This window comes from Acinonyx jubatus, chromosome A3, assembly GCF_027475565.1.
Source record: "Acinonyx jubatus isolate Ajub_Pintada_27869175 chromosome A3, VMU_Ajub_asm_v1.0, whole genome shotgun sequence".
Lineage (NCBI taxonomy): Eukaryota > Metazoa > Chordata > Mammalia > Carnivora > Felidae > Acinonyx > Acinonyx jubatus.
In genome coordinates this window covers 116,015,726-116,037,123 of record NC_069388.1, presented here as the reverse complement: position 1 = coordinate 116,037,123, position 21,398 = coordinate 116,015,726, and the positions used below count along the sequence as shown (strand labels likewise).

The following is a 21,398-nucleotide window of genomic DNA, read 5'->3' as shown; positions in this document are numbered from 1 at the left end:
GAGGAGGAGAGGAAAGGAAGAAGGGAGAAGTGACTCTGGTTGGGAGGAAACTGGCAAGAGGAGCTGCTCTGTGAGATGCTCTATGGGGGCCTCTGAGCTGGGCTGTTGACCTAGGGTCCTTGGACACCTAGAGTGGCATACAGCACCGTGACATTATGAGAGAATTTCAGGGTCTGTGTGGGGGTGGGGTTGCATTGTGGATACTTTCTGGGGAAAGGGTGCATAGCTTTCATCAGATTCTCAAAGGGGCTTTTGTCCAAAAAAGATTTGAAAACCACCGATTCCCAAGCATCTACCGAGACCCAGTGGCATAATTTATACCTGGTCCCTGTCATTTTTTTCTAAACCCTTGCCTAGAGATCTATTCTAGGGAGCCTTTCATCGGTCCCGGGGTGGGGAGGAGGGGGGTGTAAAGCCCTCCTCATAAAGCCTCCTTTGGGGCCGTTGTGGCTGAGTGACTCCCCGAAGTCCCCGGTGCTGCGCAGCGCGGGGCGCAGGGGTGGCCGCCCAGGGAAGGGTGGGAAGGGTCGCATCGCCGCTTCCAGGGGGCGGGAGGGGGGAGGCTGCGGGAGCCGGAGCGGATGTCACGGCTTACCTCAGAGCCCGAATTAGAAGGCTGAAAAAATCACAGCAGGAAATAATGTGGTGCCTAAAATAGAAGCATCAACTGGGAGAGAGGCCGGGGAGTAGGTGGCATTTGAGGCTCCTGCCGAGTCCTCCCCAGCGGCTGCCTGACTAGTGCGTCGGAGGCGCGTGTGGATGCAATCAGGACAGAAAAGGCCAGAATAGGCCAGAAAGGCCGAGGCTGCCTTTCTGCTGAGGAAGGGGGGCTGCTCAGTAAACAGACACTCAGATGGGACGGCAGGGCCGCCCTTTCTGGCCCGCTTGCCTCCCTGCTGGTTCCTTCTCACCTCCTCCTCCTCCTTCCCTCCCCCCTCTCAATATCCCCTCCCCCACTTTGGTCTCCTGCCTTCCCCGCTGCCTCCAGCCTCCTCCTCCACCCACTGCCTTCCTCTTAACCCTCCCTTTTTCCCCCCTCCCCCTCTGTTTTTTCCCACACGAGCCCCTCCATCTCTCCCCTTTTCCCCAAAGCCCTGCCTGCTTTCCTCCTGGTCTCTGGATTGCCAGCAGCTTGACCTCCACACCGGAAGCTGCTGGGAGGCCCTTAGTGCCTTCCTAGGCAATCCAATCAGAGGTCGTTCTAGGAGCAACAACCCTCAAGGTCAGCCTCCCTGGGCCTGACTGCAAGACCCCTCCACCACCCCTGACCCAGTCACCACCCCCCATCTCTGTGAGACTGTCAAAGCCTGGCGCCTGCAAAAAGGCCAGCAGGGTGGGTGTTCCTTCACCGGACCACTCTCTCCAGAGGGGTTGAGCTGAAGCAAAAACTCTGCCTGCAGATGGGGGCTGGCCCTCCTTACGTGGACACCTCCACGGATGAGGACCCTCACAGAGGTTCCCTGACTGGCCATAGCGTTTGCCAGGCAGGGGGCTGGCTGCTGCAGTAGGGGCTGAGACACACAGCCACATACAAAAATAGTACCTGGCCAGCCTTTACATATTAACTCTCTTAATCCTCACAACAACCCCCTACTAGAAAAGTAGGTACTTTTATTATTCCCATTTTCCACGTGAGGAAACTGAGACACACAAAAATAAATTAAGTTGGCCATGTTCACAGAGCTAGGCCAGTGGAAGGGCCAGGATTTGGGCCCCCAGTGGTCTGACTGCAGGGTCCCTTCTGCTGAACTTCACCTGCTGTTATTGCCTCTTAGCTTAGTGCCCTTCTACTCAGCTTTTCTTTCTAAAAATGATTTTTGTTTTGTTATTTTTTTTTCCCTGAAAGTAAGCATAAGATATTTGAGATTCTAAGCGTTATGGGTGCCTTGAGATTTCAGTTCTTAAAAAAATCAGATACTCTTAATTTTTACTTCTCTGGGTGTTTTTCCCCCCAGCTGTTGCTCTACTGAAAATAAGTGCTCTCATTTTTGCCATTTGCAAATGCTGTGCGTCCTTGTCACCATCTGGAATGGAATGGGCATTCATTCGTGCTCAAGTGCGCTGCCCACACACGTACATGCGCCTCTGGTTCCCTCCCTCATTATGCCTTTGCACTGCTCCTGGGTTAATGGCTTATGATTTGCCAAACAGAATTCTCAGGAAAGGTATGTGGCTAATGTGGCTTCAAATGGGCTTTGTTCCCTGGGGCCTGGGAGCTAAGTGGGAATAAGTGGTAAGAAGTGTGGCTAAGGTTGTGGGTTAGGGGACTAAAAGACAAGTCAGAATAAAATAATAATATATAGTTAACATTTATTAATACTTACTAAATGCAAGGCATTGTGCTAAGCAGTCTTACAGGGATGATCTCATTGAAGTGACACAATAGCCTATGTTATTAGTAGTGTCACCCTGTGGCATTCATTAATAGTATCACCACCATTTGACAGAAAAGTCAAGGTTGGGTAAGGCTTAGCATGCATTGAACTGGCACTCTGGTTCAGCAGATTAAAAGGAGGTGCTAGTTTTTGCAAGCTTTTTTTCTCTCCGAAATATCCGGAAAGATCTTTGTCATCGTGCTGATTATACAAGTACTACGCTCCCTGTGAAGAATTAAAGCAACAGAGAAGTGTGCAAAGTAAAATATAGAAGTCCTTCCCCACGGCGTGCCTCTGCATAGACTCTGACACACTTGTACATATCACACTGTCATGCTCTTCAGGGGACATCTTTGTGTGTGTCCGTACACACTTGATTGTCATTTCCAAAAGTCAGCGGGGAGTTGGTGGGCCAGAAGCTTGGAACGCTTATGTTTTGGTCATTCGTTGAAATGGACAAGTTATGATTTCACTTTAAGCCATGATGTGCAATGAAAGGCAAGGATGCAGTATAAGTAGACCCTTGTGTTAATGAGTGCGGTCTTAGAAAAAGCGATTTGTTATTATGTCCTGGGAGACTTACCAATGTTCATGCTTTTTGCCTCAGAGCAATTCCGCTTATGGGAGTGTGTGTCTGACCCAAGCAAATAAATAAGTGAAAAAGTAATATTTAGCATTAGGAGAGTGAAACTTTGGGCGTAACTTAAATGCCTTTCAGTAAAGAAACGGTTAAGTAGTAAGTGGGAAAAAATGACGACCATCTTTTTTTTGAGGGAATATTATATGCTCACTAAAAATGATGGTTATGAAGACTCTAGTAACATGGTGAAAATGCTTAGAAGGTAAAGTCTAATGAAAAAAGTAGTTCGCACAGTTATATGCACGTATGATTACATTTGTCTGAAAAGAAACTGTAAAGAAATAGCAGCAAAATGATACCAATGGTTATATTATAGTGTTGGGATTAATGCGGTTTTCTTTGTCATTCTTTCTGTAATGTGGTTTATTTTTGTAGCAAAAATTATGTTTGTTTAAAGACTGGAAAATGGATGGAAATTGTCAAAGAACTCCGCTTCCTTTCTCCTCCCTGGATTTGAGTTTCAATTTCTGTAAAAGAAGTAGTTAGACTAGAAGGAGAGGACTTCTAACTCCTCCCAGTTCTGATATTGTAGATTCTCTGATATAAGCAGGTGGCTCTTTCTGTTACAGACTCAAAGCCAAAATTCAGTCTTCCCACTGAAAACGGACAGATCAGACAAGAACCTGTTTTGTAGCAGTTAGCTTAGGCTATGCTTGCGTGTGTAAATGTCTCCATGTTAACTGGGAGAAGAAGAATGTTGTTTAAATCTGTGTAGATGCATCCTTAGGCCGATTGCTTTCATTGGGAGATAGAGGGCCCCAGACTTGGGAGTCCTGGGACTGGATGGTGAGCAGTCATTTCCTGGCCCATCCCAACATTGAGGGGCTGTGTCGGGGCCCAGGTCCCTCATTCCCCCTCCTCTGCAGTGCAGGGCCTGAATGGACACTGTTTTCCCTGCCTGGTAAAGAGGTCCTTTAAGACAAGAACTGGGTTTTTATCCCTGGTATCTGAACTATGAATGAATGAATGAATGAATGAATGAACGAACGAATGAACAAATGGGAGAGAGATAGAGTGAAGAAAGCCCATTATATGGGAGACCCAGGATTTCACTGCATCTTTGAAATAAGTGAGGCTAGCAGTCAGGGGAAGCATGTTATGAGTTCATATATCTGGAGTAGTGTGTGTGTGTGTGTGTGTGTGTGTGTGTGTGTGTGTGTGTGTGTAGTGTTTGGAAAGGGGAAAGGCTAGAAGAATACCTCTCTGCTGGCACAGCCTTCGTCAGAGCCCTGAAAAGGGCTGAGTGGGCTCTGACTCAGCTCTGTGACTCACTTTCTGCATTGCTGTCTCCACACTCTGGGCACATCCTCTGGACCATTTCAGCTCAGCCTCGAGTGGAGGAGGGTGAGATTTGGGCCGGTACATTCGGATGACTCATCCTGCTAAGCTGGAAGGAAGGGGCCAAAGCCCCCCTATCCTGCACTCCCATCACCAACCCTGCATCTCCAGGGGTTCCTCTGAAGCCCAGACCTCATGCATGGGTTATGGCTATTCCACCCAGACACTATGCACCACCCACCCACACCTCCCTGCTTAGATTGCCATAATTTCCTTGGTGCCTTCACTTGGTTGTCCCCTGTGCTTCTTGTGGGCGTCCGAAGTCAGCCTGCAAGGCTCTTCCACACCACCCAACTGCCATTCTGTTCTTTACCTCTCACAAAACTTTCCAGCTCACAAGATAGTTTTACATCCCTCTTCTCACTTGATTCTCTCCAGGACCCTACGAAGCCTGGAAGGGTGACGAGTATCACCACTGTACAGGGAGAGACCTTGTAAAAGGATGAGTGAGGGGCGTTGAGGGCTGGGGTGGACTGGGGCATGCCGAGGGAGGGGTGGAGCTGGCAAGGGTACTGCCAGGCATTTGGTTGGACAGTGAGCTGGGGAAGAGGGACGGTGCTGGCTGGTTTGTAGTACAACAAGAAATACGTCTACATGGGGGCAGAAGATAGACAAGGTGTCTTGACTTTATCTTGAGACCAATGGGAAACCCTTGAGAGATTTTAAGCAGGGGACCCTGGTTTTGGCGTGGCAGGGAATTGGAGCAGGGCAGCTAGGAGGCTCTCTCTGCAGTTCAGTTGAGAGCGGATGGTCCACCTGTGGACAGCAGCTCCTGGGGTGGCGTCACCTCTGAGTAAATCGTTTATGCTAATTCTATGGTAAAGGGGGCCAGAAGTCTTGACAGACAGTGACCGGAGCAGGGCAGTAGATGAGTGGCTCAGGGAAGAGGGAGGCACACTGGGGCCCCCTACACTTAAGAGCTGAGCAAAGGCAGGTGCGGCCCCTGCGACAGTAGTCTCACAGGAGGAGGGCATGGTGTAATGTTAGGGCACCTGCCTGCCCGTGACAAGTTCCTGTGAAGGAGACACGTTACTTTTGTCTCACAGAAGTTCACAGGTAAAAGGACTTGAGGGGACCCTTGGGTCTTCCCTCTGTCGTGATCCTTCTGCCACCCAATGCTGGGCTGCACAGGTCGCCACTCAGGAAGTGAGGACACGGTCTTGGAAGACAGCCAGGAAGTGGCCTCTCAGTAGAGTTCCCAGAGCAGCCAGGGGGCTGTAGCTGCAGGCTCTGGGGAGGGACTGGACTCCCTGAGCCCTTTTAGCCCTGGGGAATTCAGAGAGGGTAATGTTTCCAGGTAAAATATGGGATGCCCAGTTGAATTTGAAAGTCAGATAAATAACAAATAATTTTTAGTATATCTCAAACATTCCATGGGACATACTTACATTTTAAAAGTATGTGATTCTTATCTGAAATTCAAGTCTAACTGGATGTCTGCCCTATATTTTTATTTGCTAAATTTGGCAACCCTTGGGGTGTCCCACTGCTGCAGCCTACCAGGGCCTGGGGATTTTCCTCTGTCTGAGACCATGTTAAGAACAGTCTCTGCATCCCTCACCCTGTCTTGGGACCTCACCTGGGGCTCAGGTCGCCTGGGGAGACAAGCTCTGTCCCTGATTGCCCTCAGCTTCTGGCTCAGGCCAGCAGGCGTCTAACCCAAGATAGTGTGGCCTTCCACATGCTAGTGGCTCTCCACCTGGGTGGGGACAGGCTGCTGCTTCTGATCGTGAGACCTAGCTAATGAGGTACCAGGGCTGTCCTCTGGTCAGCAGTGTCTGCCAGGGTGTCACATCCAGGCCCAGCAGGTAGCCCAAGGGGCCTGGGACTAGAGGACTGGAGGAAAAGGGAGATGTCAGCTCTGCCCTGGGTCTATGAATTAAAGGTAGTTTTTTAAAAATGGCAACACCGTGGGGCACCTGGGGGGCTCAGTCAGTTAAGCATCCGGTATCGGCTGGGGTCGTGATCTTAGCGGTTTGTGAGTTCGAACCCTGCTGTGCTGACAGCTCAGAGCCTGGAGCCTGCTTCGGATTCTGTGTGTCTCTCTCTCTTTCTCTGCCCCTCCCCTGCTCGTACTCTGTGTCTCTCTCTGTCTCTCTCTCTCTCTCTCAAAAATAAGTAAACATTAAAAAAAATTTTTTTTAAACGGCAATGCCATACCTGGCCTGGGCTTTACAGAGTTCAAGAGGTTTTCACATGTCTGACCTCATTTGACTTTTACCATGTCCTTGTCAAGTGAGCAAGGAGGGTATTTGTAGCCACTTTCTCCTTTGTAGGTGAACAAACGGGCTGAGAGATTAAAGTCTGCCCGGAATGCTGAGGCTCCCTGCTAGCACAGAGCAAGGTGATCAGCCAGGCTGCTGCTCTGAGAAGTATGGGAGTTGGTGCTCTGGGTGAAGTTTCTCCATTTCCACAGCAGGGGGCAGACCTGAGGCCATGCTTTGATGGATGGATGGTTGGGGCCATGGCTCTGCTCCGGCCACAGGCAAAAGGGGCAGGCAGGCCGCTCTCACTGGAGGAGCTTGGAGAACTTCCTTAGGATGCATCTTTTCAGTACCCCTTCCCTGAGCACGGAGTGGACAGTGGAGATGACCTCCCTGGGGCAGCAGAACCCCGGTGCTGAGTGCTGGGAGTGAGGGTGTGGGTCAGTCACAGCAGAGTCTCTGTGAATGTTGAACGAGACTTTGAAGGAGGACGACACAGTGGTGGGTGTGGCTGAAATTGTGCATGTGAGGAGTTGAGTTGTATGTGTTTATTCCAGAAATATTTTCTGAGCATCCACTACATGCCAGACAGTATTCTAGATCTGGGGATACTGCAGGATAGAATAGATGTGATGCCTAGAATACACAGATTGTCTTCTCTCGCTCGTGAGTTGGCTATTTTGACCCTAGCAAATGCAATGCAAAATTTAGCCCCTTTACCAGCTTCCAGAAAAAAAAAATCCTTTGCTAGCAAATGTAGAGTAAGGGGCTAATTTTACTGAAGATTTCCTGGGATGGGGTGAGAAGCGATGTGGCTCTTCTCGCAGCCTCTCATTCTGTGAATCCTTCTCCCACGTTTCCTTTTGACCCTGCAGTTGTCCTGGGGGCACAGGTCTCTCTCTCCACTCCCCAACCAAAGCTCCCCGTCTGGCCAGCCTTTCTCCCGCAGTTTTGCACAGGCTTGGGAGGGAAGGCTTTTTGTCTCATTTCTGTCTCATTGTTTGACCTTGAAGGACACAGCCTTGATCTGCAGGGCTCCTGCTTTCTGACATGGTGGTGTCGGCTCTATCCCATTTCCACTTCTCAGAATTGTTCCAGGGTGAAGTGAGCTTGTATCTGAAAGGACTTTTGCTCAGATCTCTAGCACCATGGGTCATGTCAACCAGAGACACACTTGATGGCGTCTTGCTTTCAGTGTTAGCTCAGGCAGGGGAAGACCAGGCCCTAGAATTTTACAAACTTGGGAGATGATGTCCCTGTGGGAGTAAAGGTTCTTTTTATTTTATTTTATTTTATTTTATTTTATTTTATTTTATTTATTTTATTTTATTTATTTTATTTTATTTTATTTATTTTTAAAGTTTACTCATTTTAAGAGAGAGAGAGTGTGCAAGCAGGAGAGGGGCAAAGAGACAGGCAGAGAGAGAATCCCACCAGGCTCCACACTGTCAGCGCAGAGCCCAGTGCAGGGTTTGAACTCAGGGACTGTGAGATCATGACCTGAGCTGAAACCAGAAGTCCGACGCTTAATTGACTGAGCCACCCAGGCGCCCCCCTTTTATTTTAGATTGGATATAGTTTAGCACTTTGTTCTCACTCTTGTTAATAAAATAAAACAATAAACACTCGCTACCATCAAAAGAACATTGACAGCCTGTGTTTATGTGTTTGTGTTGTGTCTGTCACTAAAGCTGTAACTGCAATGTAGATTTTTAACAAAATGGTTTTCATTCAGTGCTGGGGAGTATGATAATTAAAAACAAAAAGGAGGGCAGATTCTTCTACTGCATCTTTTCAATCCTGCTTTCGCTTCCTTTTCCTCTTTTTCATTTCTCCCTTAAAACAGAGGAGTTGATCCCTCTGTTAACATTGACCTTGGCCATCTCTGACAAGACCAAAGCAGAGAAGCTGGGTACTAAGAGTGCCTGTGCTCATTCTGTGAAGAGTCCAAGTAGGAAGCCAGGCAAATGCTCTCCTTCCTTCCACTGTTGCCTGTTGCCTGTTGCGGGTGGGTTTGTTTGCTGCTCTGCTCCGCCCGCTCCTCAGAAGTCTGCACTGTGAGCTGGACCGCTGAATGTGGTGCCTCTGGTGAGCGATGTGTGAATGAGGAGAGCAAGGAAAGAGAAGAGGAAAGAAGAGAAAAGGCAAGGAGCAAAGAGAGACTTCTCAGTTGCCTTGTGAGCTCAGGGACAAAGATGACAGACACAACAGTCATGACACATCTTAATCAGGAGTTCAGTTTATTGGCTGAAAGTAACAGGAACAATTCTAATTAGCTTGAGCCTCCAAGGGGAAAGTGTTGGTCTCATAAGCTGACGGTGGAGACAGCAGAGAGGGAACAACTGGGTTCTGGGAGTGGCCACCCTGGGGACTCACCTTCCCCTCTTGGGTGTTAGTACATCTGCAGCTCTCAGGGCTGTGCCAGAAAGAAGAGAGATCTTCCCACCAGCTTCCGGTAGAAGGCTCTGACAAACAGCAACATACCATTTTTTAGTCGTCAGATTTCAAAAATGTTAGACTTCATTAATCTCAACTATCGGCGAAGGGATGGGAAAATAGCGATCTTAACGCTCTGATACGCTGCTGGGGGGTGGGGTAAGTTGTCCCTTTGGAGGAAAATGTGACACTTGTATTATGATTTTAAGTGTGGGTACTATTGATCTGATGGTGCCACTTCTTCTCAAAATCCAGATTAGTAAATCTCACACATGCGCATACAGAAATATAGGCAAAGATGTTATTTGAAATGTTCTTTGTAGAACAAAATTGGGAATCACTTAAATGTTCATCTTTAAACCACGATATGTATATTTTATACTCTGAGTATATGGAAACTGTTAAAAAAATGAAGTATGTACTGACACAAACTCCTAACTTGTCTTGGTAAATGAAAAAACTAATGTGCAGAATGATGCGTACAATATTGCTATTCACTTGAGCATAAACAAAAACAGAAACAAAACCTTGAAATAATCGGTATGTCTATGTGTATGTGTATCACGTATGTTTCAAAGTATATCCAAATGCTTAGAAAAAAATTTGATGAGGGGGGCACCTGGGTGGCTCAGTCCGTTAAATGTCTGACTTCAGCTCAGGTCACGATCTCACCACTTGTGAGTTCGAGCCCCACCTCGGGCTCTGTGCTGACAGCTCAGAGCCTGGAGCCTGCTTCGGATTCTGTGTCTCCCTCTCTCTCTGCCCCTCCCCTGCTCATGCTCTGTCTCTCTCTGTCTTTCAATAATAGACAAACGTTAACAAAAATTAAAAAAAGAAATAAGTTTGATGAGGAATTAAGGAATGGGAATTGAAGGAGACTGTCATGTTTGAATTTTTTCGATGATAACATATCCGTGTATGATTTATGTATTTAGATTTAAGATTGAAGAGGAGAAAATAATGGGAGTATTCTGATTGCTTCAACTTGGGTCATGTGACTATTTCTTGGCCATCAGTGACCAAGGGGCTCCCAGGGCTCTGACTGGCCGTGCCTGGGTTACACATTCACCCCTATGAACACTGGAACAATACTCATGATCGGCAGTTCCTTCCATAATTACACGTTGTTGTGGGGAAGGAGCTGTTCCCTCAAAAAAGGGAGGTGCTGTTCTGGGCAGACAAAATGATACATCTCTGTAGTGAAAATATTTGGGCCCGCATCATCTGTATGGGTTTATGTATGTGTCGTCCAAGGCTGAATGCTTTGTTCAATATGTTTTTATTACAGTACAGGATAAGGATTTGTTTTGCTCACTGCTATATCCCCAGAACCCGTGAAGGTTCAGGGTATATAGTAGTTGCTTGGCTTAGCAGATATTGGTTGAATGGAGACACCACTATTTTCATCTATGGTTATTTTAATAGTAATCTACAAATGGGCCTGCTGACAGAGGCAACTCTTCCCAGATGCTCTCAGTAGGGGCAGTACAGAGAAAGGAAGAGGAAGTCAAATCACCAGCTCAGGACTCCTCCCAAGGCCGGGGAGTCACCAGGACCCACACCTGGGACAGTTTGACAATGACTTGGCTGAGGCATGGGGTTGGGCAGGGGGAGTATCTGCAGCCCAGTCTCTCACACTCCTCATGACTAAGTGATTCTTCCTTTCTGGGCTACTCATTTGCAAATGCTCCCTTAGTCCGTGTTATAGACTCACCAGCTGTGGAAGATGGAGCCACAGAGGAAGAGAAGGTGGCAAAATGGGCCAGGTCACCTAGGGTGGGTGACCCTTGGGTGAGTCACCTAAGTCGTCTGAATTCTTTCCTTATCTGTAAAGTGAGAAGGATATAAAGAATCTCTCCCTTAGCCAGTGGTGAACATGGCCCTCCATTATCCATTGGTAAACACAGAGATATCAACTAAAACCCTGAGATGGCTCATTTTCCTGAGAGCCTACCACAGAGAAAGAAGTCCCAGTCCCAAGGATTGAGCCTTGGGGGTGCCCCCAGCAGGAAAGGGAGGACTTGTAAAGGGCATAGGGAAGTAAGAATAGGTGGTTTTAGAACAACCAGGAGCTTGAGGTCAGGAAAGCTAACAAGGCAGAGGGTTCCAGGAAGGGGGTCACCAGCAGTGTTAACACTGGTACTGTTGGAAGGAGGCCTATGGGATTCTGGCAAGAGAATGGTTCCAGAAAACGGGTGAGGCTGGAAGCCAGCCTGCAGAGGGGAAAGAAGGAAATAGCTTCCAATTATATTCTCCTCCACACTTCCCAAGAGGGGGTAGTCCTTCCCCCTCTCTCTTCCCCCTCCTGGGTGCTGGCCTCTGCCTGGGGAAAGAGCTGATCTGCCCCACTTCTGCAGGGAGGGAAGGCTTAGCTCCAGGTCCCAGGCCTGACCCAGACCTTGTCACTCCCTCTGGAAAGGAACTGGATTCTGCTTCATCCTGCACTCACCAACACCCCTGCCCCCCTACTCCCAATGGGCTGAGATCCTTCCTGGAAGGGACTGACCACTGGAAGCTTTCTTCCCATGCATGACCTCCCTGGGCCCAGTGGCAGAGGAGATTTCTTTAGCCAGGTCCAGGGTGTGTCTGCTCCCAGTCCTCTGTGTCTTGGACCATGCGTTTATCCTCCTTGGGTCTCCCCTACCATGCAGATAACCCCAAGCCCTGTGCCTCCTGTGCTACAGAGTTCCCAGAATGCCTTTCACCTGAACACATTTACTGAGTGGAGAAATAGGATGTTCTTAAGGCAGCAGACATTATAGCATTATATAAATATATACATAAATGTATAACTTATAAATGGTATAATATAATATACATATTTCTTTTATATTTGGGGGTTGAGGCTTTACTGTAGTGATACAATTTTGTATTCCCTTCCCCCCCCCTTTTTTTTCACAGAACGCCAAATCACAAGCACTCTTCCAGGTCATAAAAATCGTGTGAAGGCATTTTAATTAAGGCCAGGAGAGACCAGCATGGAAATCCGTGTATGTTTGCTGGCAAAGGAGGAGGTGTGAGTGGAGAGAGAGACTCAAAGATGGTACAGGGTGACGGAGGTCAGCCAGGAGCCCAAGTGGGGCCAGGGCCAGGAGTGGGGGGTGGCGCTGGGGCAGTTAGGGCTGGAGGTGTTCTGGGTGGGGAGGCAAACTGCCCCTTGCTTTCACTCTCACTCCTGTACTAGCTCCAGTGACCCCCAGAGACCAGGCAGTGAGTCCATATTCTTCAGGTTCAGTGGATTTTCTGGTTGGAGAAATGTGAGAATTTAAATTGTGGGGCACCTGGGTGGCTCAGTCGGTTAAGTGTCATGACTTCAGCTCAGGTCATGACTCACGGTTTGTGGGTTCGAGCCCCGCGTCGGGCTCTGTGCTGACAGCCCGGAGCCTGGAGCCCGCTTCAGATTCTGTCTCCCTCTCTCTCTGCCCCTCTGCCACTCATGCTGTCTTTCTCTCAAAAATAAACATTAAAAAAATTTAAAAAGAAAATTAAATTGTTGCCACCAAACGATCTAGTTGCTGAACCTTTGAACCTTGAGCTGAGTTTGGCCTGGCTGAGTCGTCCATGAGAACCCAAGGGGAGCTAGAGGTGTGCGTGTCTGGTGGAGACTAGAAATGCAAGCCGGACAGTTCAAAACCGGAATAGATTCCGGGACACATTTCAGACATCTTTCCTTCACCCCCAGGGCCCTGTCCCCTCATCAGCCCCGTAACCATTGGCCACCTTGACTCCCACCGGCAAATGCCTCCACCCTTTCCTATGGTCATTACCTACCATTTATATTTATTGAGTACCTACTGTGTGCCAGATACTACAAGACACTGATGTTATAAGATATATCCTTGTCCTTAAGAGACTTCCGTGTAACCCGCAGCTTGCTCAGGGGGCCCCAGAGATCCCCAAAACTTTTGTCTGTGTGATAGACCTTTCTGTGAACTGATGACGGCTTTGCACAGCTCCCCAGAAAAACACAACCTGCGTGGAAATTTGCATACAGTTGAAGGTGGCACCAATTTCCTGGAAGCCCGTTTATGACCTAAGTGTCTGTGTTCCCAAAGTCGCAAATGTTTTATCTAATTTAACCCTCTCATTCTGTAGATCAGGAAACTCAGACCTGAGAGAGAGAAATGACTTGTCCAGGGTCACACAGTGGGTTAGGGACTGAGTCAGACCTTGACACCAGGACTACTGGCTCCCCCAGGCACTGCTCCACCAGGCTTCCTCTGCTTTCCCTGTTGGCTTGGAGAACCTGGCTGAAGAGGGGTCCTGGGCCAGTTCCCTTTTCAGCTGTCAAGTCTGGGGCTGCCCAGCCTACAGGCCTCCTTCTCCACCACCCCACTGTCCCTTCAGGAATGCAGGACCAGTGGTCAGGAGTTCCCTGAACAGTTGCTCTGGCCCTGGCCGCCCCACTGGTTCCCCCCAGACGTCAGGGGAAATGTTCTGTAGAGAACAGGATGTGTTTTCCTGCAAAATCGTTTGTCTCACAAGATGATTTGCATACTGGTAGGGACACAAATGTCATTCCCTGCCCATTTCCTCCCTAGGGAGAAGTGTTCCCATCACAGCTTTCCCCTCAAAGGACAGGCGGCTTTGTGGGCCCAGCCCCAGCCCCAAGGGACAACTTCCTGATAGGAGGGAATCAGATAATAGTGAGGACTCCCGGAAGTAAGGAGCCTCCTTTGTTGCCTTCTCACTTCCAGGGCTTGGCTAGAAGGGGGCTCCAGGCTCCAGCTCTGATAAATGGCCTGCTCCTGTGATCCCCAGGGCTCTGGGCATCTACCTTTATAACACATTCTTGGAGGTAAATTACTGGAAATTCAGCTGCTAGAAGGGAGGCTTGAGGTGCTGTTAGGTGAAAAATAATAACAAATACGTAGTGCTTATTACATGCCAGCATTGCTCTGAGCAACTTACTGTAAATTCATGTAATTCTCACAACATAGTGAGCTCGGTTCTATAATTTTTTTCCATTGTCCATGTGAGAGATCAAGGTTCAGAGAGGTTAAGGGCACAAAGCTGGTAAGCAACACAACCAGAATTTGAACACAGCCAATCTGCCTCCTAAGTTGGGATTTTAAGTACTATATTACAAGAGGGAGAATTAGAAGATTGGAGGTCTAGTCTAACCCTTGGAGGCTGTGCCGTAGTCCAGAAGCATTGGCATGGAATTCAGGTTCCCTTATGATCTGGTCTCAGCCCTACTGCTATCCCTCCTTGCCTCCTACCACCATGATCCACCGCCTCAACAGTCCATGAACATGCCCCAGCTGGTCTGCACGTATCTTTCACTCTACCCAGACAGTACTTACCCATTTCTGTCTGAAATGTCTCTTTTTCTACCGAGAACCTCTGAAAAACCCTCCCTGTAGACTGGGGTTAGGCGGGCCTTTCTCTTTTTAAAATTTTTATTATTATTATTACTTACAGTGGCTTTCGTCAGTTTGTCTTCTAATTATTGGCTAATACGTCTCTTTTGCTTCTAGACTTCACTCCTAAGGACTGGATATCTGTCATATCCATTTCAGAATCCTCAGCACTCAATCCAGTACCTTATATGTAGTAAATACTCAGCAGATGTCTGTTATGTACAGTGAACAAAGGATGTTACAAAATAATATGTGCAGTGTGCTAAATATTGTATTATGTATACTATAACTATATCACCACCCAGAATATCCCAAATGTTAACGATTTTCACAGAATTTGGGGGTTACAGGTGATTTTTCTTTCTTTGCATGTCTGCATTTCCCAAAGTTTCCGTAATGATCATGTGTTACTTTTGTAATACAAATGGAAAAATAAATTATTAGAAAACTGGTTTTGAAAGGATAATCACTAATATTTCTTGAGCACTTACCACATAAATTAAGAACTATGCACAAAATGAGCTGTATATATACTGTCTCTAATATTCACAACGGTTCTCTTTGATAAATACTATTGACAGAATTACCATTTTACAGATGAGAAAACTGAGGTCCAGAGAGGTCAAATAATTCACTTACAGTGACACAATTAGTAAACAGTGAACTTGAACTTGGAACCCAGGTTGTTGGACTTCAGAACCCGAACTGCCACCTCTTTGCACTCAGCTTCTAGATGGGTAACTGGGTAAGCTTCTCTAAAAATCCAACCTTTTACTTTGAAATATGTTCAAACTCAGAACAGATGCAAGAATAATACCATGGGGGCATCTGGCTGGCTCTGTAGGTCAAGCATGTAACTCTTAGTCTCAGGGTTGTGAGTTCAAGCCCCATGTTGGGCATGGAGACTACTGAGAAAAAAAAAATACCATGAACTTTTGAATAGCGTTCTCCCAGATTCAGCAGTCATTAATGTTTTGCCACATTTACTCTTATCACTCATTTTCTCTCTCTTTACATGTATACATATTATTATTATTTTTAAGATTTTAGTTTTAAGCAATCTCTTCAGCCAACATGGGCCTCAAACTCAACCCCGACATTAAGAGTCACATACTGCCCCAAATGAGCCAGCTAGGCACTCCTACATATTATTATTTTCATAACAGTTTTATTGAGGTATAATTTATATCCCATACAATTCACCCATGTAAGTCGTACAAGTCAGTGGCTTTTGGTGTATTCACAGATATATGCAGCTATCACCGCGATTTTAGAATACTTTTATCACCTCAGAAAGGAAGCTCTGTACCCTTTAGCTGTCTCCACCCCCTCAAACCCACTCACCCCAGCCCTAAGAAATCATGAATCTTCTCTGTCTCTATAGATTCATTTGCCTATTCTGGACATAGCATATAAATGGAATCATGTGTGTCATTTCTGTGACTTGCTTTTTTTAAATGTTTATTTATTTTGAGAAAGAGAGAGAGAATCCGAAGCAGGCTCCATGCTTCAGTGCAGAGCCCCACTCAGAGCTCCAACACATGAACCATGAGATCATGACCCCAGCAGAAATTAAGAGTCAGGCACTCAACCGACTGAGCCAGCCAGGTAACCCTGTGGTTTGCTTCTTTCGCTCAGCATAACCTTTTCAAGACTCATGCATATTGTAGTATATATCAGTACTTCATTCCTTTTTATAGCCAAATAACATTCCAGTATATTAGATATGTACTACTTTTTATTTACCCATTTACCACTTGAGAGTTCAGTTTCTACATTGTAGCTATTAGGAATAACGCTGCTGTGAACATTGGTGTACAAGTTTCTGTGTGGACATATGTTTTCATTTCTCTTGGGCATATACCTAGGCGTGGAATAGCTGGGCCTATTCTAACTGTATGTTTTGTTTGAGGAATAATAATGCAATTATTATTATTATTATTACTTCTGAACCTTATGAGAATAAGTTGCAGATATGCCCCTTTATCCCTAAATACTTCAGAGAAAACAAACTAAGGACATTTTTGTTTTCATTTTTTTTCAATAATCAAGTTTAGGAAATTTAATGCCAATATAACATTACTGTCTATTATTTAAATGTTGCCAATGGGGTCCTTTATGGCAGTTCCCCCCTGCCGGCCCCCTCCCCCCCAACGCTGTCCAGAGTCACCCATTGCATTTAATGATCATTCTCTTTAGTCTCCTCTAGTCTGGAACAGTCCCTCAGCGCTGTTATCTTTCTGTTGCTCTGAAAAGAGCCCTCAGTTTAACTGTATCTGATGTTTGGGTGGATGAGTTTCCACTGTCCCTTTGGTGGGCGCTGAGGTCAAGTCATGTAGCTGCAGAAGGGAGGAGATGTGGCTGGGCACAGACCTGCCCCTTCTGGCCCCGGGGAGGCTCAGGGGCATGCTGAAGCTGAAGTGACCTAGTCAGACCTGGACACTGGGAGGGGGAACCCTGTGGAAAATTCCTCCCCTGGTGGTTCTGCTGGGAAGTAACACTGGAAAGAAAAGAGGCTCTGTGGGGGCTTCTTCCTCAGCCTTTTCCAGGAGCAGGAGAGAGAGTGAGGGGTGTGGTTCGGGACCTCGTGCGAACGCGTGGCTTCACCGCGGGCTCCAGAGGGCCCACCAGGCCGAGCTCCCCGCCTGGGAAAGACTGCAGTGAGGGACACCGGCATGGCATGTCCGGGAAAGGGCGGGCGGGGGAGACCAGCAGGCCCAGTGCTAGGAAAGACCTGCCCCTTCTGGGAAGGACCCTGATGCAAGTGCCCACCCCCTTCCCTACCCCCTCAGCCTCGCCCTGCACTCCTGCTTCCGGCAGCCCCAGCTTGATTCTCTGGAAGGCTCTGGGGGAGGAGATTGAGGCCTGATTCTAATCAGAACACGAGACGGAGATCAGGAGCTGGAAGGCAGTTTGCTTCACTTGGCTCTGAGCCTGCTTGCTCCACAAGGACTCCCAGCCAAAGGCCCCACCAACCTTTGCAAGAGGCCTTCTCAAAGCTCTGTCAACATTATCGAGAAGAGCATAATCTTCAATCCTGCCCCACAGCTGCCAAGCAAAATTCTGTCTGAGGCAGCTCTGGCTCTTTCATTTGTGGTTAGTTCATGCATTCACTCATTCATTCATTCACTCATTCATTTGTTTTGTGATTGAAGATCCCTGTTCCTCATCCTTCCCTTTCCCTCTTGGGAAAGAGGCTTGGTGGGGCTTTATGGTGGCCTGAACCCAGCCTGCTTCTGTTGAGAATGTTTGTCCTCTCTCAGCCCCACCCGTGGCCTTGAGTTCAGGCCCCTCCACAGCTGAACTAACCCCGGCTGTTTACAATGTGGGTGACAGGCACGACTAGGGGAAAAGCAGAGCCTCAGGGAACCAGGAAGAAAGGAGGAAAACAGGGAGAGGAGGAAGGACACTCATACTTTGAGCACAGTGTGCCGGGAGACCTGTAGGAATGTCATTGCCCTCTGAGTTCACACTCAGCCTGCAGACATGCTCTGTTCTGTCCTCACAGGCTTTTGAAAATTGGGAAAGTTCACATGAAAATCCAGATTTCTGATTTTACTGACAAATAAAAAGATCTGGCAACCCCAAGCCTGTGTTCCACGTGGCAGCCGTGGCTGAATCAGGAAAACTTGTTGTGGAACTTCTCTTCACTAACAGTTCCATTACCTGCCTGTTCTCCAAGGGCACCTGTGATCTCATTCAGGCCTCCCCAGACTCCTGTGAGGAGCATTAACCCCATTTTATACATGAAAAAAAACAAGGGGAGAGGTCAATGGCCTCTGACCCAGCATCATAGCCAGGGAGAGGCAGAGCTGGGAGTCTCACCCAGCTTTTTCCTCATCAGAGAACCGGTACTCCCAGCAGCAGCTGCATGGACTGCAGATGGAGACAGCAAATGAGAACCTTCTGGCCACCCAGGTCTGGGGCCTCCCAGGCCACTGCAGAGTCCTGAGCTGGGCTAAACAGCTCCTGGCTGAGGCTCTGCAGAGGCAACACTTCAGCAGAGCATGGAGCGATAAGGGGTTGGTCAATGGTCCCACAGAGAATGTGGGCAGGCAGGAGGCCCCAGGTACCTTGGCTTGGGGGCACTGACCTCTCTCTAGTCAGTCTAGGTGGTAGTGTCCTTCCTGGCTTCACTCTCTTCCCTGGAAGCAGGCACCCTCTGGCAGCACTTCGCTGCATTTGGCCTTTCTGCCATGCATGGTGCATCCTGATGGCACAACAGTGCCAGAACCACCGCAGTCTGTAAATCACAGCACAGTCCAGTCCACTCAGGCTTCCTCAAGCAAAGCGCTCTTGCTGCTTCATTGTATGTTCTTCTCTGGAAAGGCTGGCTGACCCTTTTCTTAGACGGGCTTGGCCAGGACTCCCTAGCAGCTTCTAGGAATGAATGGAGGGGCAGCCCCTCAGGGTCACAGGGCATTGGAGGCGGGGTGACTGCTGATAAGAATAGTTCAGCTGCGTATGGCACTCTACAGTTTATAAAAAACCCTTGCACATCCACGTGTATTATTTTTTTCTCATAACTGTATGAGCCAGACAGAGCAGAACTGGCAAATATGGATCATCTAAGAAAAGGGCACGGAATATTGAGTTACGTTCTCTATCCTGCCACTTACCTTGGGCAAGTTCACTTCATCTCTTTTAGCTTTTATTTACTCATTGAATAAAAAAGATACTAATCTCTCCCAGGCAAGGCTACTGTGTTTCCTAACTCCAGGGAGTGCAGTCTATCCACATGGAGGACCAACACGAGGGGTCCCCTTGCCATTGTTCACGGGGTGGAACTCTTCCCGTGCGTGACGTGTGGATGAAATGTCATAATTTGTGTACTAGTAGCACGAGGCCTGGGAGATGGTGATTGTCAATGCTTGTCAATGCTTGTCAAGTGAATGAACTGCTCACTCAGTCATGATGGCTTCTGAGAGGAGCTCGCAGGAAGAAGGAAGTAGTCCTGGCTCCCTGAGGCTGGCGTTGCATTTCCTGCCCATTTTTCTGTGACTCTTGCCAAGTTGCCCTTTGTCCTAGGCCTCTGGGCTCCCAGCCGGCTGGAGGGGCTGGAGGCACAGACTTATCTGTGGGGCCTGGAGAGCTGGGCCTGGGCTGGGTAATGACCAGCCTTCCGCTCACTTGAAGTTTCCGTTGGGGGGCTGGAAGCCACAGCATCCAGATGGCTAATTGCTTTGTGCCTGTTTCTGCAAATCACAGTGATTCACTGTCCCTGCCGAAAACATGCTCTCTTTTCAGAGATTTAATGGTTTCCAAAATTAATTTAGCCTCATCTGTTATCCCCCTGCCCTTGTGCACTGTCCCCTCCTCCCAACACACTCTCCCCACCCCAGGATGGAGCTTTCTGCTCCAGAAAGCCAGCTTTCACCCTGCACGGTATAGTGGAAAGGCTTGGGGAGCACAGAACACTTTCCAGGGTCACCTGAGCACATGATGAGTGTGGAGTTATGGGGTAGAAGCCCAGGAGGGAAGGGCTGGTGTGAGGGTCACTTTTCTCATCATCCTCCATGCTTTTGGCCACCCATTCCAGGTACGACTGATACTCTAGGATCAGGAGCTCCGAAAAGCTCCCATTTGCACTGCTTTGCTTATCAAACTCCCAGATACCACTTGTGTTTTACATGTGAGGGACACAGTCAATTTTGTTTGTTTTAGACAGCTCATTATGGGTCCATGAGACCTTGAAGCCAGAGCCTTGGCTAAGAGACCAAAAGTTGAGGGAGTTTACCTCCAACTGATTCTGACTTGTTTCTTGACCATCTTTGGGCCTTTGTTCTCCTCCGGTAACATAAATCTAATATAATTCCTACCTCTGCCCACTGTTCATTTATTTAATAAACCTTGAGCCTTTTGGGGCAGCTGGGTGGCTCAGTTGGTTAAGTGTCTGACTTTGGCTCGGGTCATGATCTCACGGTCTGTGGGTTCAAGGTTTGCGTCAGACTCTGCTGACAGCTCAGAGCCTGGAGCCTGCTTCGGATTCTGTGTCTCCCTTTCTCTCTGCCCCTCCCCTGTTCTCTCTCTCTCTCTCTAATAAACATTAAAAAAAAAAGTCTTTCTATATATTAGGCATGTACTAGGGACTGGGGGTACAGTGGTTAAAAAGTACCACAACCCTGCCCTTTCAGGAACTCCATTCACAATCTAGATGGAGAAAGGCCCAAGGCCAGCGGGTGAATACACGGTGTTAGGGAATGTCGGGCATCTAAGGAAGCACCCAGTTTGGTGGAGCCAGAAAGGCTGGTGCCTGAGCTGAATCCTAAATGATTAGAAGGAATTATCTTGAAGAAGAAAGAGGAGGAGGAGAAGGAAAAGGAAAGGAAAAGATGAGCAGTGTTCTAGGCAGAGGAAATAACATATGCAAAAGCCCCAAGGCCGGGGACACCATGGTCCGTACTAAGGATCTACAAACCAGTTTAGTGTGACCAGCTTTAAGACAGTGAGAGTGGGAGTGTGGAGAAGGTGGCCAGTGACAAATGTGGGGCCAGAGCAGCAGGGCCTTTTAGCACCTTTTAGCACAGAATCATTGCCGGGTTTTAAGCATGCTCCAGTACATGTTTTAGAGAAATCACTCTGCCTTCAGTATGGAGAATTGACTGCATGAGGGAAGACAGAAATAGGAAGGTCAGGTATGCAATGGCTGCATCTAAGAAGTATTCTGACATTCCGGGTGGGATATTGCTAACCATTTTCTATGAAACAAATGAACAAAATATCTTTATGGATGTGTAAAATTCCCTTGGTAACTTTTGGATTTTATCTATTTCAAGGCTGCATTGTTAAATACATTCAAATTCCCAATTATTTTATCTTCTTGGTGAATTGTTCCTTTTATCAGTGTGAAACGTACCACTTTGACCCTTACAATGCTTTTTACCTTAATTTTTATTTTATTTTGCCCTTAAATAAAGGACCACTTGAATCAATTTGGTATATCTACACAATGGAGTACTACGTAGTTGTGAAAAAGAATGAGTGACATCTTCATATGCTTCTATAGAGTGATTTCTAACTTATATTGTTAAGATGAAAAAGC

General features: G+C 47.6%; 1 long non-coding RNA gene across 1 annotated transcript; it reads left to right on the top strand.

The window, feature by feature from the left end:
• Nucleotides 1–200: 200 nt before the first annotated feature.
• LOC128311285 (uncharacterized) lies at nt 201–14,810 on the top strand. The gene is made up of 2 exons (XR_008289606.1): nt 201–10,784; nt 11,895–14,810. It is a non-coding gene; the product is annotated as an uncharacterized LOC128311285 (long non-coding RNA).
• Nucleotides 14,811–21,398: the final 6,588 nt, after the last annotated feature.